The sequence below is a fragment of the Peromyscus eremicus genome, chromosome 2, assembly GCF_949786415.1.
Source record: "Peromyscus eremicus chromosome 2, PerEre_H2_v1, whole genome shotgun sequence".
Taxonomy (NCBI): Eukaryota; Metazoa; Chordata; class Mammalia; order Rodentia; family Cricetidae; genus Peromyscus; species Peromyscus eremicus.
Genome location: NC_081417.1, coordinates 154,541,916 through 154,554,233, shown reverse-complemented (window position 1 = coordinate 154,554,233; position 12,318 = coordinate 154,541,916). Strand labels below are relative to the sequence as shown.

At 43.1% G+C, this 12,318-nt stretch overlaps 1 protein-coding gene across 1 annotated transcript in view; it reads left to right on the top strand.

Annotated features, from left to right (window-relative positions):
- Positions 1–390: 390 nt before the first annotated feature.
- The window catches only part of Prdm2 (PR/SET domain 2), a 109,594-nt gene continuing 97,666 nt past the window's right edge, over positions 391–12,318 (top strand). The window contains exon 1 of the mRNA XM_059255342.1: positions 391–485. The gene's annotated coding sequence lies outside the window, so the exon portion shown is untranslated. The remainder of the gene's footprint in view (positions 486–12,318) is intronic.

The window sequence follows — 12,318 nt, the reverse complement described above, 5'->3', positions numbered from 1 at the left end:
GCTTGAGGCACGGTCTCACGGTGTGGTCCTGGCTGTCCTGGAATTCACTATGCACATCAGCCCGGCCTCAAAACCCCAGAGGTCTGCCTGCTTCTGCCTCATGAGTTTTGGGATTAAAGCGTGCGCCACCATGCCCAGCAGCCCCGATCATTCGAAGGGTGGTGGGTTCTCTGAGGAGCTACGAATCCCTCAGCCCTAACTCTGCAGTGGTCAGGCCGGCCCAGCAATGGCGACGCGGGCTTCTCTCCGAGGTGAACCGGTGACTGACAGCAAGGCCAACACAGTCCGTCAGGGTCACGCCGCGTAGTCGTGTCGGGGGGCCCAAGGGGTCGCGGGCCACAAGCTGTGCAACGGGCCGGTGTCGGGCGCCCTGCCGACGTCACTTCCGGCCGGAGCCAAGATGGCAGCGGCGCGGCCGCGGACGCCGGAGCGACGGCGGCGGCGGCGTCTCTGGGCTCGCTGAGGGGCTGGCACGTCGCTCTGTGGTGAGGAGCGGCGCAGCCTGGGCGGGCGGGCAGGCCGAGCTCGGGGCGGAGGGACACCGCTCGGTGTCGGTGAGGAGCGTGGCCGCCGCGGCGGGGGCGGCCGGGCCGGGCGCTGAGGGGACCGCGGGGCGGGTTGACGCGCCCCCTCCGGGCTTCCTCCGAACCGCTGGGGACCGGTGGCAAAAGCTGACCGAGGCTCCCGCCCTGCGGCGCTCCGGTCCCTGCGGCCAAGTTGGGGGTCCGCTTTGTGGCGGGCGCGGCGGACTCGGGGTGCGTGGCCGCGGGCTTGGCCGGGTCCGCACGTGGGCCCCGGGCGGTCCCCATCAGCGGGGCTGCGCTCCTCTCTGCTGCTCTTTTGTGTCCCGGCTGAGTGTCGGAGCGCAGTCTGCATCCCCGACTTGGTTCTGGGTCGCGAGTCTTTTGTGTTTCCCCGGGTAGTTTCTGTGTGCTGTAAACCTGGCCATGGTCTCCCTGAATGTTCCCGTCGACCCCCTGGTGCGTATGTGCGTGTGTCACAGGTGTGCACTAACATACACAGGACTGATTTGGGTTAGTCAAAAGATCGGTCTTCCCTGTCTCTGAGGATGACAAGTGAGACCCGAAATTCACCTAACGGGTCAGTGATCTTCCACGATCCACGCGTGAAGCACCAGCCCACGACCTGGTACCTTTGGATCGGGCCTCGAGCAGTGGGAACAATCCCACAGATAACCGGGAAGCCCCGTTGTCCCTTACTACGCAGTTGGAATTTGCACCTGGAGAAATGGGGTTCTTCCCACCCCCACCCCACCCCCCATGTTTCATATATTGAGGATTTGGGTGTATTTGACCTGTGGACTTCCTTTTGCTGAATCGCAGGGCCTTGCCCTTAGGACCCTTTAATCAAACGCTGGAATGTTTGTCTCTAAAACAAAATGTCCCCAGGACATGACTGAAATGTATCTCAAAGTTTTTGTTTACTTCGGGATTATTGTTTAAAGTAACATTTTACAGCAAAGGGAACCTACCAGTGGTTCTTTTCACCTACAATAGCGCAGACTACAGTTTCATCAGTCCTGCCTATGATGGTATTAAAAAAGGGGTTTAGGAAGTTTGCATCCATATATTAAGGAGGAACTGAGTCATTATTATGTTGTTTTCTTTTCTGTAGTGTTCTGTTTTTGAGATCGAATGCCACTTTCCAGGCTTTCTTACAAACACTTGGTAAAAAAATCTTTTCCATGTGAAATTTCAACTTAGCTTTGAAGACCTTTATAGATCATTTTATAAGCCCCTTTTATTTCAAGCCATGGGAATAGAGCTGTAAATCCATTGTTGGAAGCAACACCCAGTTGCATTTGGTATTATTTCAGGGCCTTTTTTTTTTTTTTTTTTTTTTTTTTGCATTAAAGCCGTTGATGCATTTAGGAAAGTTCTTAGACCCAGGGATATAACGATAATCCTCAATGAATGTTTGCTATTTGTTGATGGAAGAGTTGACTTCATTTAGGTTTGATTTTTATTTTCTACACAGTGCTCAAGATAATAAGGTGCAACTTTGTAATAATGTATTAGCTCTGTAAGCACAAAACAGCAAAATAGTCTCACTGTAAGACAGTGGGGAAACAGAAAAGCACAAAGAAGGAATAGAAACCAGCCATAACCTTCCGCCTCCACAGATAGCCATTGTTAACATTGTAGCAGATTGTCACCAGTCCCTCATGGTGTGCCTGCTTGTGTTTCTTTATGCACACATATTTATTCACAGAAACACTCACTTCTGTATTGTATTTTATACAGAATTGATATGTTGTGTGTATTGATGTAGCTTGTCTTCCATTATGCTGTTGTAAGTGCATATCTATGGCGTTAACTGTTCTTCAATTGGATGTTTAATGGCTGTCTGATATGTGGATGGGCTGTCATTTATCAACCAATTCCACATTGATCTGTAAGGCTTCTAAAGCCTGACGTTTTCTTTTCATTAAAATTTGTCTTTTCTCTATGATGAACTTTAAAATTTTGTAGTTACTTAAGATGTAAAAACTGGAAAATATGTGTTTTAGCACCTGTCTATACGTTTTTTGTTTTCAGCTATCTTTCTAAGAAGTAACAGTCCATTTCAACTGTTTTCTCCGTGGCATCTGTGTAGCTCACATGCATATGCACACGGTTTCTTTTGATGATTATTTTACATTTGCTCTTTATTTATTCATGGGACTATTTCTTCAGAATGCTAATATCTTTTCAAGTTTAGATCTGACTTAGAAACCTTTCAGGGTTTGTTAAATCATAGTTTCCGGGTGGAAAGCACCTTGGATTATTTTCTATTTTCATGTCTTCTGCTTAACTCCCTGTTAGTTTTAATGCACATACAAGGGGGACAAAACCCAATAGCAAATCTGCAGCCTTCACCAGATAACTCCATAGTGGAAAGTGAAAGCGTATGTGGACGTTGAAGAGGGTATGTCAAACTTGCATGCAGAGAGCATCCACAGGGAATTCTGGATGCAGGGGGAAAGTACCTGCTGAGCATGACTTCTGCTCCTGCACACTTGTGTTTAGTGCTTCATAACTGGTGTGCTGTCCACCAGCAATTACAGTGCCTGGTGTCATATCTGGTGCTTGCCTTTTGAAGTTAGAAATTTTTAGTTAGACCTATAAAAAATGGTTTTCATAGAGCAGGCCAGGGAAAGCTACAGAGTCTGTTAGTAGGACTGGCATATTTAGTTCCAGCAAAACATTGTTTTTCAGCTACTGCTGTTGACATTTGTACTGAATTAGTCTTTGTTGGGGGAGTCCCTCTTGTCCATGGTGAAATGCTTAGCAGCTTCCCCACCCCACAAAGTGGCAGTGGTTCCTTGCTCAGTTGTTACAAGCCTTTACCAGGTGTTTATTGGGGGAACAAAATTGCATGATTCTCATTAAATGAAAGTTTCTTTGCTGGGTGATTGAATCACAGAAGCAGTTATGGCTTCTCAAAGAACTCTAAGAATAGATGTTATGGTTTATACCTTGAAGAAGGGAATGGGCTTCCTATCCAAATTCCTTTCAGCATTTGCTTTTGTGAATACAGAGTAACTCACTTTCTGCAGTTGAACATTGGCATCGCTTTGTGGCAAGAGATGTGTGTGTGTGTGAGATAGCCTGGAGATTATGAAGTTTTCGTGACATGGGATCAGCATTCCCAGTATGCAGATTAAATTATTATGAAATTTAAATAAATTTGCATAGAGTTGATGGATGTTGAATAATTTAAGCATTTGGTCTGTCATGCTGAATTGCACAGAAATAACTCTTGAAGCAACTCCTTAAAGACTGAAGATTGATGATGAAAGCCAAACTACTTTTTTCTAAAAATCTCCTTTTTTTTTCCTCCTTAAAAACAAAAAACAAACAAAAAAACCCAACTAGTTTGGAGTTATGCTCAGCAACTTGTCCTAAGGAAAGAATTTACTTTTGCAATGCTTACCTGACTTCAGTAAATTACATTTTAATGGTAGGTAATTGATCATGGGAAAATTGTCATTAATGGCACCTTCCGCTGAGAGAGAAATATGTCTCCCAAGTCTTATTCTTAATCATTCTAAGTAAAGATTGTATTGCTTGTGGTTCTTTTTTACTTAGTTAGTTTTGGTTGTGAAATTATATTTAGTCAGAATGCACCATTAAATAAAACATATGAAAAAAAATCTACCATTGGAGCCATATTTGCAAATGAGTGCTTTTTCTGAATTATAGGAATATCTGAATAATTCCAGTACAGTGGATGCATGTATCATTTATATATTTTTTCTTAAAGGGAATGTTTTTCCTTCTCTACTCCACCCTCTTGAAGCATGAGTTAGAGTCATAGTATATAGTAAACCCAGTTACTACAATGATAAATGCTTATTTTTTTTTGTTAATTATACTATGCAAGTAGTAGTTATTCTTGGAATCTTGGTTCATGTCATACCTATACTGTGTTCTCATTTCTAGCCCATTGGAATGTGCAATAAGAAAGTTTGACTGAATCTATATATTCCAGGTATTTTGGTGAGAATTTTGTAGCCCTTGCAATAAACCACATGTTAGGTTTTGCTTTGAAAGAACTGAATTACTTCTTGGCACAGCTTGTCTGAAATATGTAAAGCTAAGTGGAAATGTTAGCTTGATTACTGTGGGCAGCCCATCTGGAAATTGGTAAAACCTACATATTTTATATGTACTTACATGTAGGTTTTCTAAGACTTCATTAAAGTCTCATGGGAAATTAATTTAAATGATGGTTTCAAAATTTGAACAGAATTGTGAGATTCCCCAAACCTGTATATTTCCTAAGACTGTATGCGGACAATATATATTAAGCATATTTTGGAGACTATAAAAATGACATTCAAATTGATTCTCTGAGGTTTAAAGACTTTGCCATAATTCAGCAAGTCTTGCCTTTAAGATACACTTGCAAATAGAACCTCTGAAAAGGAAGGCTCTTGGAGGTAAATTTAGGTGCTCAGTTGTAAAGCCTTTTTCCCCACGATAGAAGACATGGAGATAATAGTGTGTGCATATAGCTCTGTTGTTTAGCAGAGCCCTACCTCAGTGCACAGAATGACAGGATCACAGGACCCCACAGCTGTGTATGTGGTGGTGGTATATGTGAGGGGATATAGGTAGCATCTCTTCTTTCCTCTTAGTGTTTGCAAAGTGGGGACAAATAATGCTTTTTCCTTTCACTGGGGTATTTTGAGCTGAATAGGTAAAGAATATGCAAGTAGGGCCAGCAAGATGGCTTAGCATGTTAAGGCTTTCCAGGACCCAGTAGTAGAAAGGAGGGTGGGTACCCATGGGTTATCCTTTGACCTGTGATGCCTTCACACACACACACACACACACACACACACACACACACACACACACACACACACAAAATGTGATTTAAGAAAGTTTTAAAAGATGCAAGCAGTTTAATGTTTTTGAAAAACTAACATTTTTCTTAGCTATTTCCAGTGCAGTAGGTCTTGAGAGATAATGGGCGGTTGTTGAGAGAATTGTCCTTAGGTTTTTTGACCCCTCTCTCCCCCCAGACATAGAACAGGAGGTGACTACTCCACAGAGTCAAACCCTGCATCTTCTCCCTATGGACATATTTTCCCTCTGGACAGTCCCCTTTCTTGGGGCACCCCAGTGAGACTAAAAATATCTGCATCTCTGTCTCTGTCCTCCATGCCAGTCTGCGTGGAGACCAGTTTTCCCCTTTGACTGATGTAGCTTTCTTTGGGAAGGTCTGCCCTCTTCTGAGCATCAGAGGCCAACATGGAGTTCCCCACTTTCCACTTCCTTCCCATCTCTCTTCCTGACAGCTCTGTTTTTAAATGTCTTCCATAGCCCTCCCTGTTAGTCACCTTCCACATTTTTGATTATTTCCATCTCTTCTTGCTTCCTGTTAGGTTGGTCACCATGTTCTGCTTGTTCTTCCACTGTGGTGTGGATGCTTTTTTTGTATCTTTCCAGTTATCTTGTGTGGTTCAGGCTCTAATTGCTTATTAGCTTTGGGCTCCTCGCTTAATTTTCCTTAAATGTTGGGCTTTGTTTATGGTGTATCCTCAGTCAGAAAGACTTTGTTGCTCCCCCCAGGTGGATAAGACCTTCGTAACAGACTGTCCTGAGATCATCTGTCCTCCTGCAGGTGATGTGGGCTCTGCTTTTTAGCAGTCCCACTTCTGACTTATCCTATAGGCAGACAGACCTCCAGAGCTTGGGGGCAGGCTGAGAGGGCAACAGTGTCTGGGGAGCCCTACCATGCTTGTCCATTCTTTTGTCACCTTGACTCAAGCTAGGGACATCTGGGAAGAGGGAACCTCAATTGAGAAAGTGCCTCCACCAGACTGTCCTGTGGGCATGTCTGTAGGACATTTTCTTGACTATTAATTGATATGGGAGGGCCCAGTCCACTGTGGACAGTGCCAGCCCTGGGAAGGTGGTCCTAGATGGTATAAGAAAGGAGGCTGAGCAAGTAGCTTGCCTCCATGATCTCTGTTTAAGTTCCTATCCTGACTTCTCTCAGCGATGGACTATGAATGTAAGATAGAATGAATCTTTTTGTCCCCAAGTTGCTTTTGGTCAGCAGCAGAAAGCAAACTAGACACCTACCACAAGGTCAAGTTCAGATTTAACCTGGAACCCAAAGCCCCCTGGAACTGGCCTCATCTGTTTTGTTTTTTCTTTCTGTACCTTTGCATGGAGGGCACTATTGTACTAACCATACAGCTATCATACCTGTATCAAGAGACTTCTTTTCATGTTTTTATCATAAACTCCTAGACACTTGCTTTTATGTTGAATTGAGAACTATAGCCAGGCGAGCACTGGGGTGGGGGTAGCGGGCAGAGGAAGGTGGATCTCTGTGAGTGGGAGGCCAGCCTGGTAAGTTATTTTGAGAAATGTATCTATCTTAAAACAACAACAACAACAGCAAAAACAACTACTATGTATGCAAGACTTTCTAAAACTGTAGTGTAGTGTATATACTTTGTAGACAGTAGGTATTGATACTGTTTTTAAGGGGTCTTGAGAACAGTTGTTACACATTTAGAGTGTAAACCTCAAACCTCAGATTATACAAGTTAATGTTCACCCTAACTAAAAAAATCCCCCACTGAAGTGGTAGGTGAATCTTGTGATGTTCATGTGGCTAGCACCTTTACCAAAAACAGTGTCAGCAGTGACAGTGGCTGGTGTACGTCATAGTTCTCGTCTGCTCACTTATAGTGTCAGGAAGCCCACAGTGCATGTGAGTTATGAACAGGATTAGTTTTCCTGCTTTTCCCAGTGTGGAGGAAAAACCTTGAGAGCTGCAAGCAGCCTCTGAAGCATGAGCAGATGAAACCTTTGGGAGTCTTAGAGTAAAAATTTGCGTTTGGGTGACATGCTCACCATGTCCATGTTGCTGTAGCTTTCTTTGCTTTTTGGAAACTCGTAGCAGGAGTCCTGAATATCTATTTTTCAAAGTTTAACTACAAAAGTAGTGCTGTGTTGGGAACTCTGGTGGGAAAAGGTCACTCAAAGCAATTGGCTAAGACTTCATAGGATAACTGTGGAGTGGACAGTCATATCCCTCCTCATTTTAGACATTCTTCAGGATGCTTGTCTTTGGAGGTTAGTGAAGAATTGATTTTACTTCCTTTCCTAATAATGGCAAGTTTTTATACAACTAACAAAATATCACAAAAGTATCTTTTAATTAAAACTGCTTTATGTTGGTGCTGTTTTGCAGAATGTGCAGTTAGCAGTGGGTTGCAGTGCTTTGCCTGGGACTCCTTATAACCTTGAATTTGTAGTGGCTCCCAGGCAGAGCACAGGGTTTGAGCAGAAAGCCCAGGTGCTCTTGCCCCATCCCCACCTCTCTTGCTGATCTTTACATCTGCATTTTTTGGCAATTAGTCTTTAAACTAAGGAAAAATTTAATTCAAGGATCTTTTGATGGGATAGGATTATTTCATCCAGGAAAATTGACAGTGATCTTTTTGTTCTTGGTACAGTGAAGGGGAATAACTACTGCTACAATGAGAGATATGAAAACATATATTGTAGAGAACTTGAGATTCGCGATGGCATAAATTCAGAGTTTTCACGTTCAGTGAAATATGTCATAGGTATATGATGAAGGGAATAGGGAGAGTATTAATAGACGTCTTTAAAATCAGTCAGGGAGATGATAATCTACAATGACCAACATTTATTTCTAAGCTTAGCTCTATTAATGGGTGCTAGAAGCTTTTTCCCCCCTCTTTGCAGTGCTGGGGCTTGGACCCATTATTTCATACATGCTAGGCAAGTACTCTTCCACTGATCTACATCCCCAACTTGGGAGTAATATTTTGTGAAGAATTTCCCATTAATTGTTGTTTTTTTAATCTTTATTATTTTTCTTTATTACTTGTTCTTTTTTCCTACCCAATTTTCTTTTCTTTTTTGTTTTTATTTTATTTTATTTTTTTTGTTTTTACATCCCAACCAGAATTCCCTCTGCTCCTCCGAGAACCCTCCCATCCATCCTCTCTTCCTCTGTTTCTCTTCAGGTACTGGTGGGCCTCACATGCCTATCAGCCAGCCATGGAATATCAAGTTGCAGTGAGACTAGTCACCTCCTATTAAGGCTGAATGAGACAGTCTGGTAGGAGGAATGGGTTTCAAAAGCAGACAATAGAGTAAGAGACAGCCCCTGCTCCCACTTAGGAGTCTCACAAGGAGACCAAGTTACATAATTGTAGCATATATTCAGAGGGCTAGGTCAGACCCATGCAGACTCACTGGTTGTCAGTTCAGTCTCTATGAGCCCCTGTGAGCCCAGGTTAGTTGGTGCTGAGGGTTTTCTTGTGGTGCCCTTGACCCCACTGGCTCCTACAGTCCTTCCTCCCCCTCTTCTGCAGGATTCCTCAAGTTCCACCTAATACTTGGCTGTGGGTCTCTGCTTCTGTTTCCACCAGTTGCTGAGTGAAACCTCTCTGATGACAGTTGAGCTAGACACCAATCTATGAGTGTAGGAGAATATCATTAGGAATCATTTCATTGATTTTTTTTTTTTTTTGCCGGTCATGTTTGGTTTTATCCTGGCCTGCAGGGGTGAGCTCCCTCTCAAGGTATGGGTCTTCAGCTGGGCCAGTCACTAGGTCACTCCCACAATTTCTGCACCATCTTTACCACAGCACATCGTGTAGGCAGGCCATTAATTGCATTTATTTATTTATTTATTTATTTATTTATTTATTTATTTATTTATTGGTTTGTTTGTTTGTTTATTTATTGGTTTGTTTATTTGTGTGTGTGTGTGCGCGCGCGCGCGCGCGCGCGCGCGCGCACGAGCATGTGCATGTTTGTGCTCATGAGTGCATGCAAGTGGGCACAGACGGAAGTGAGAGGACGACTTTGGTGTTGATCTTTACCTTTTACTTTGTCTGAGGTAGGATCTCTTGTTCACTGCTCTGTATGTCAGGTTAGCTGGTTGGTGAGCTTCTAGGGACCCAGTCCCCATCTCTGTGCAGGGATTACAGATGTGCATGCTGTTGTGCCCAGCTTTTAAATGGGTTCTAGGAATTCAAACTCAGGTCCTCACATTTGCATGACAAGTAAGTATTTTACTTACTGAGCCATTTCCTCAGCCCACTTTATATTTTGAGAGATGGTCTCTCACCTGAAGGAGCTTGCTGATTGACTAGGCTGGCTGCCCAGCAAGTACCCAGGTTCCTCCTGTTTCAGCACTGTATTATAAGTATGTGTGCTGTGGCACCTGGCTTTTTTACAAGCGGGCTAGGAATTGAACTGAGGTCCCCAAACTTACTCAGCAAGCACTTTATCAGTTGAATTTTTATTCAGCCCCTTTTGTTTTAAAGCAATGGTTTTCAACCTTCCTAATGCTGCCACCTTTTAATTCAGCTCCTCATGTTGTGGTGACCCCCAACCATAAAATTATTTTCGTTGCTACTTCATAACTGTAATTTTGCTACTGTTATGAATTGTAAATATTTGTGCTTTTGGATGGTCTTAGGTGACCCCTGTGAAAGGGTCATTCAACCCCCACTGGTTGAGAACCACTGTTGTAAAGTAAAAAATTTCATTTGGTTGGAAAACCCCTGGGTGCCTGAAGTCTAAGTGTAGATTGATATTACTTTCCTAGGATATCAACTGGTCTCTTACTTGACATTTTAATATTATGGTGTTTAATTGCTTAAGGCCCTCTAGAGCCAAGGGCTGTTGACCTCAGAGCTCTGTAACTTACAATCAGCCCCATTTTCTCATTTGTGTCTGTAGCTCTGGGAACAGAAGGCCTGGGTTTTTAGTCTGCTGCATGGAAACAGTGTTGTCAGCACCTGTATCAACCCACTAAGCCCCCATTTCCTCCTTTATGTTTGGGTCACAGAACACTCTGTGCTGTGCACATTCAGGGATCTAGGCCCTGGGGCCGTTATGTTGGTGTTCTGGGCCATGTGATGGAAATCAGTGTGATGAAGTGGGAGAACTCTTCAGGGTTCTCTGTTAACAGCCTGGTCACTGTGCCTCTTCACATGCTCTGGAGGCTGAGCAAGTGATTTGCTGGTGTCTCTGATCTACTCTATCACCTCTGTCCTTGGTATGGGGTGGAAGTCATTCTGGGGGGTGAGAGACAGGTTTCAGCAGAGGCCACACCCAGTGAGTCAGCTTTTGCTCAGTCTTCCTTCTCGAGTCCGCTTTCATGATCTACACACAAACACTCAAGTCTCCCTGTTCTTAAAGTGGTACACATTTCAGTACAGTTCTTACTGCAGTTTATGTAACCTGGTAATACTGCCTGCATTTTCTTCTTTGTTTTGGCAATGCTCTACAGCTTAGCACATGCTATGTAAACATGCCACCAACAAGCCACTCATAATTTGTATCTTCAAGGAAAGATTGGGGCTTTGTTATTTTTGGATGGAACTAGGTGATTTGTGAAATCATATTATTTTGGGAAAGGAAAATGGATGTGTTTTTCTCTGAGCAGGTGTAGTGTGAGCAGTGCCTGTTTCGATTATGACCTACTCCTGCCACCCTCCTGGTAGGGATCCTGACAATTCTGATAGTGTTTGTAAATTGATAAAATCTGGTTTTGAGACGTTAGCATGGTTTTAATATATTCATTTTTAAGTTTCTGGGTTGTGGGAGTCTTTTGGTCAGAGTAAGCCCCAGTTAGTAAATCTGCTAAGCTAAAGGCCCCATCTCCATATTGTTTGCTACTATGATGCTTATTTGCCAAAAGAGCTACTTTGTAGTGATTAGACTATTTATTATATAGATTTGTGAGACTCCTTTCACAAAGTGCTCTTTTCAGACCTTTCTCTTGTCCTACCTTGTCTGTGTTTACTGCACTTCTGGCCCAGCTCTAACAGTGTGCTGGTTCCTTGCACCTTGTCTGTCTGTATTGCATTTTGGTCTAACACTAGCATAGCAAGCTAGTGTTTTATTCTTTGTCTAAGAGCTTCTGGAGTCTCACAACTCAAGTAATCGCTACTAATTCTTGATGTTACTTACAATGTGGGGAAAATTAGGCCGGTGAGATGGCTCAGCAAGTAAGAGCATTTGCCACCAAACTGGGTGACTGAACTTTGGTCCCTGGAAGTTTCTGGAAGAAAGAATCAACTGACTCCTGAAGGTTGTCCTCTGACCCCTCCGTGCACACAGTGGCAAGCAGACACATGCAATGATGAATATAAGTTAAAAGTAACAGCCCTGAAGTTACAATATTTTTTCAAATAAGAACAGAAGATCTAAATTATCCTAAAAATAACTAAGATGAGTGATTTGTGTGTGAATGTATTAAGTATTTTCATCATTCTTCCTTTCTCCTAGACTTAAATTGATATTTAAAAAAAAATGATTGCTTTTCCTAAAGCTGTGTAAAGTGCATAAGTTGTAGCTGTGCACAGAGACAGCATAACCAGTGTCATTTGTGTTTGCTTTGTGCTAGTGTGCTTGCCCTTAGATAGATTCTGCTTTCTTTCAGAGGATGGTGAGTGGTGACGGGTCTGTGAACACCCAGGGTCAGGAGTGTCACTTATCTCTACATTTTCAGGTCTCTGGAGCATGTTACCAGTTGTTCAGATTGTTTTGATACTGTGAGCGACCAGTAACTTTTTGTTTGTTTAGGTTTTTGTTACTGACCCTCAATACTCAAGTCACCTTTATATTAACAAGTTAGTATTGGTAAGGATGATTTGTTCCATAATTTGAAAGCAGTATCTTTGAAAAGTACAGCTGAATGTGTCCAAGTTCATAGTCTTTGCCTAGCATGCCAGAAGCCCTGCGTTTATCCCTAGCACTCTATAAACTAGACATGGCAGCACACTATAATCCTAAC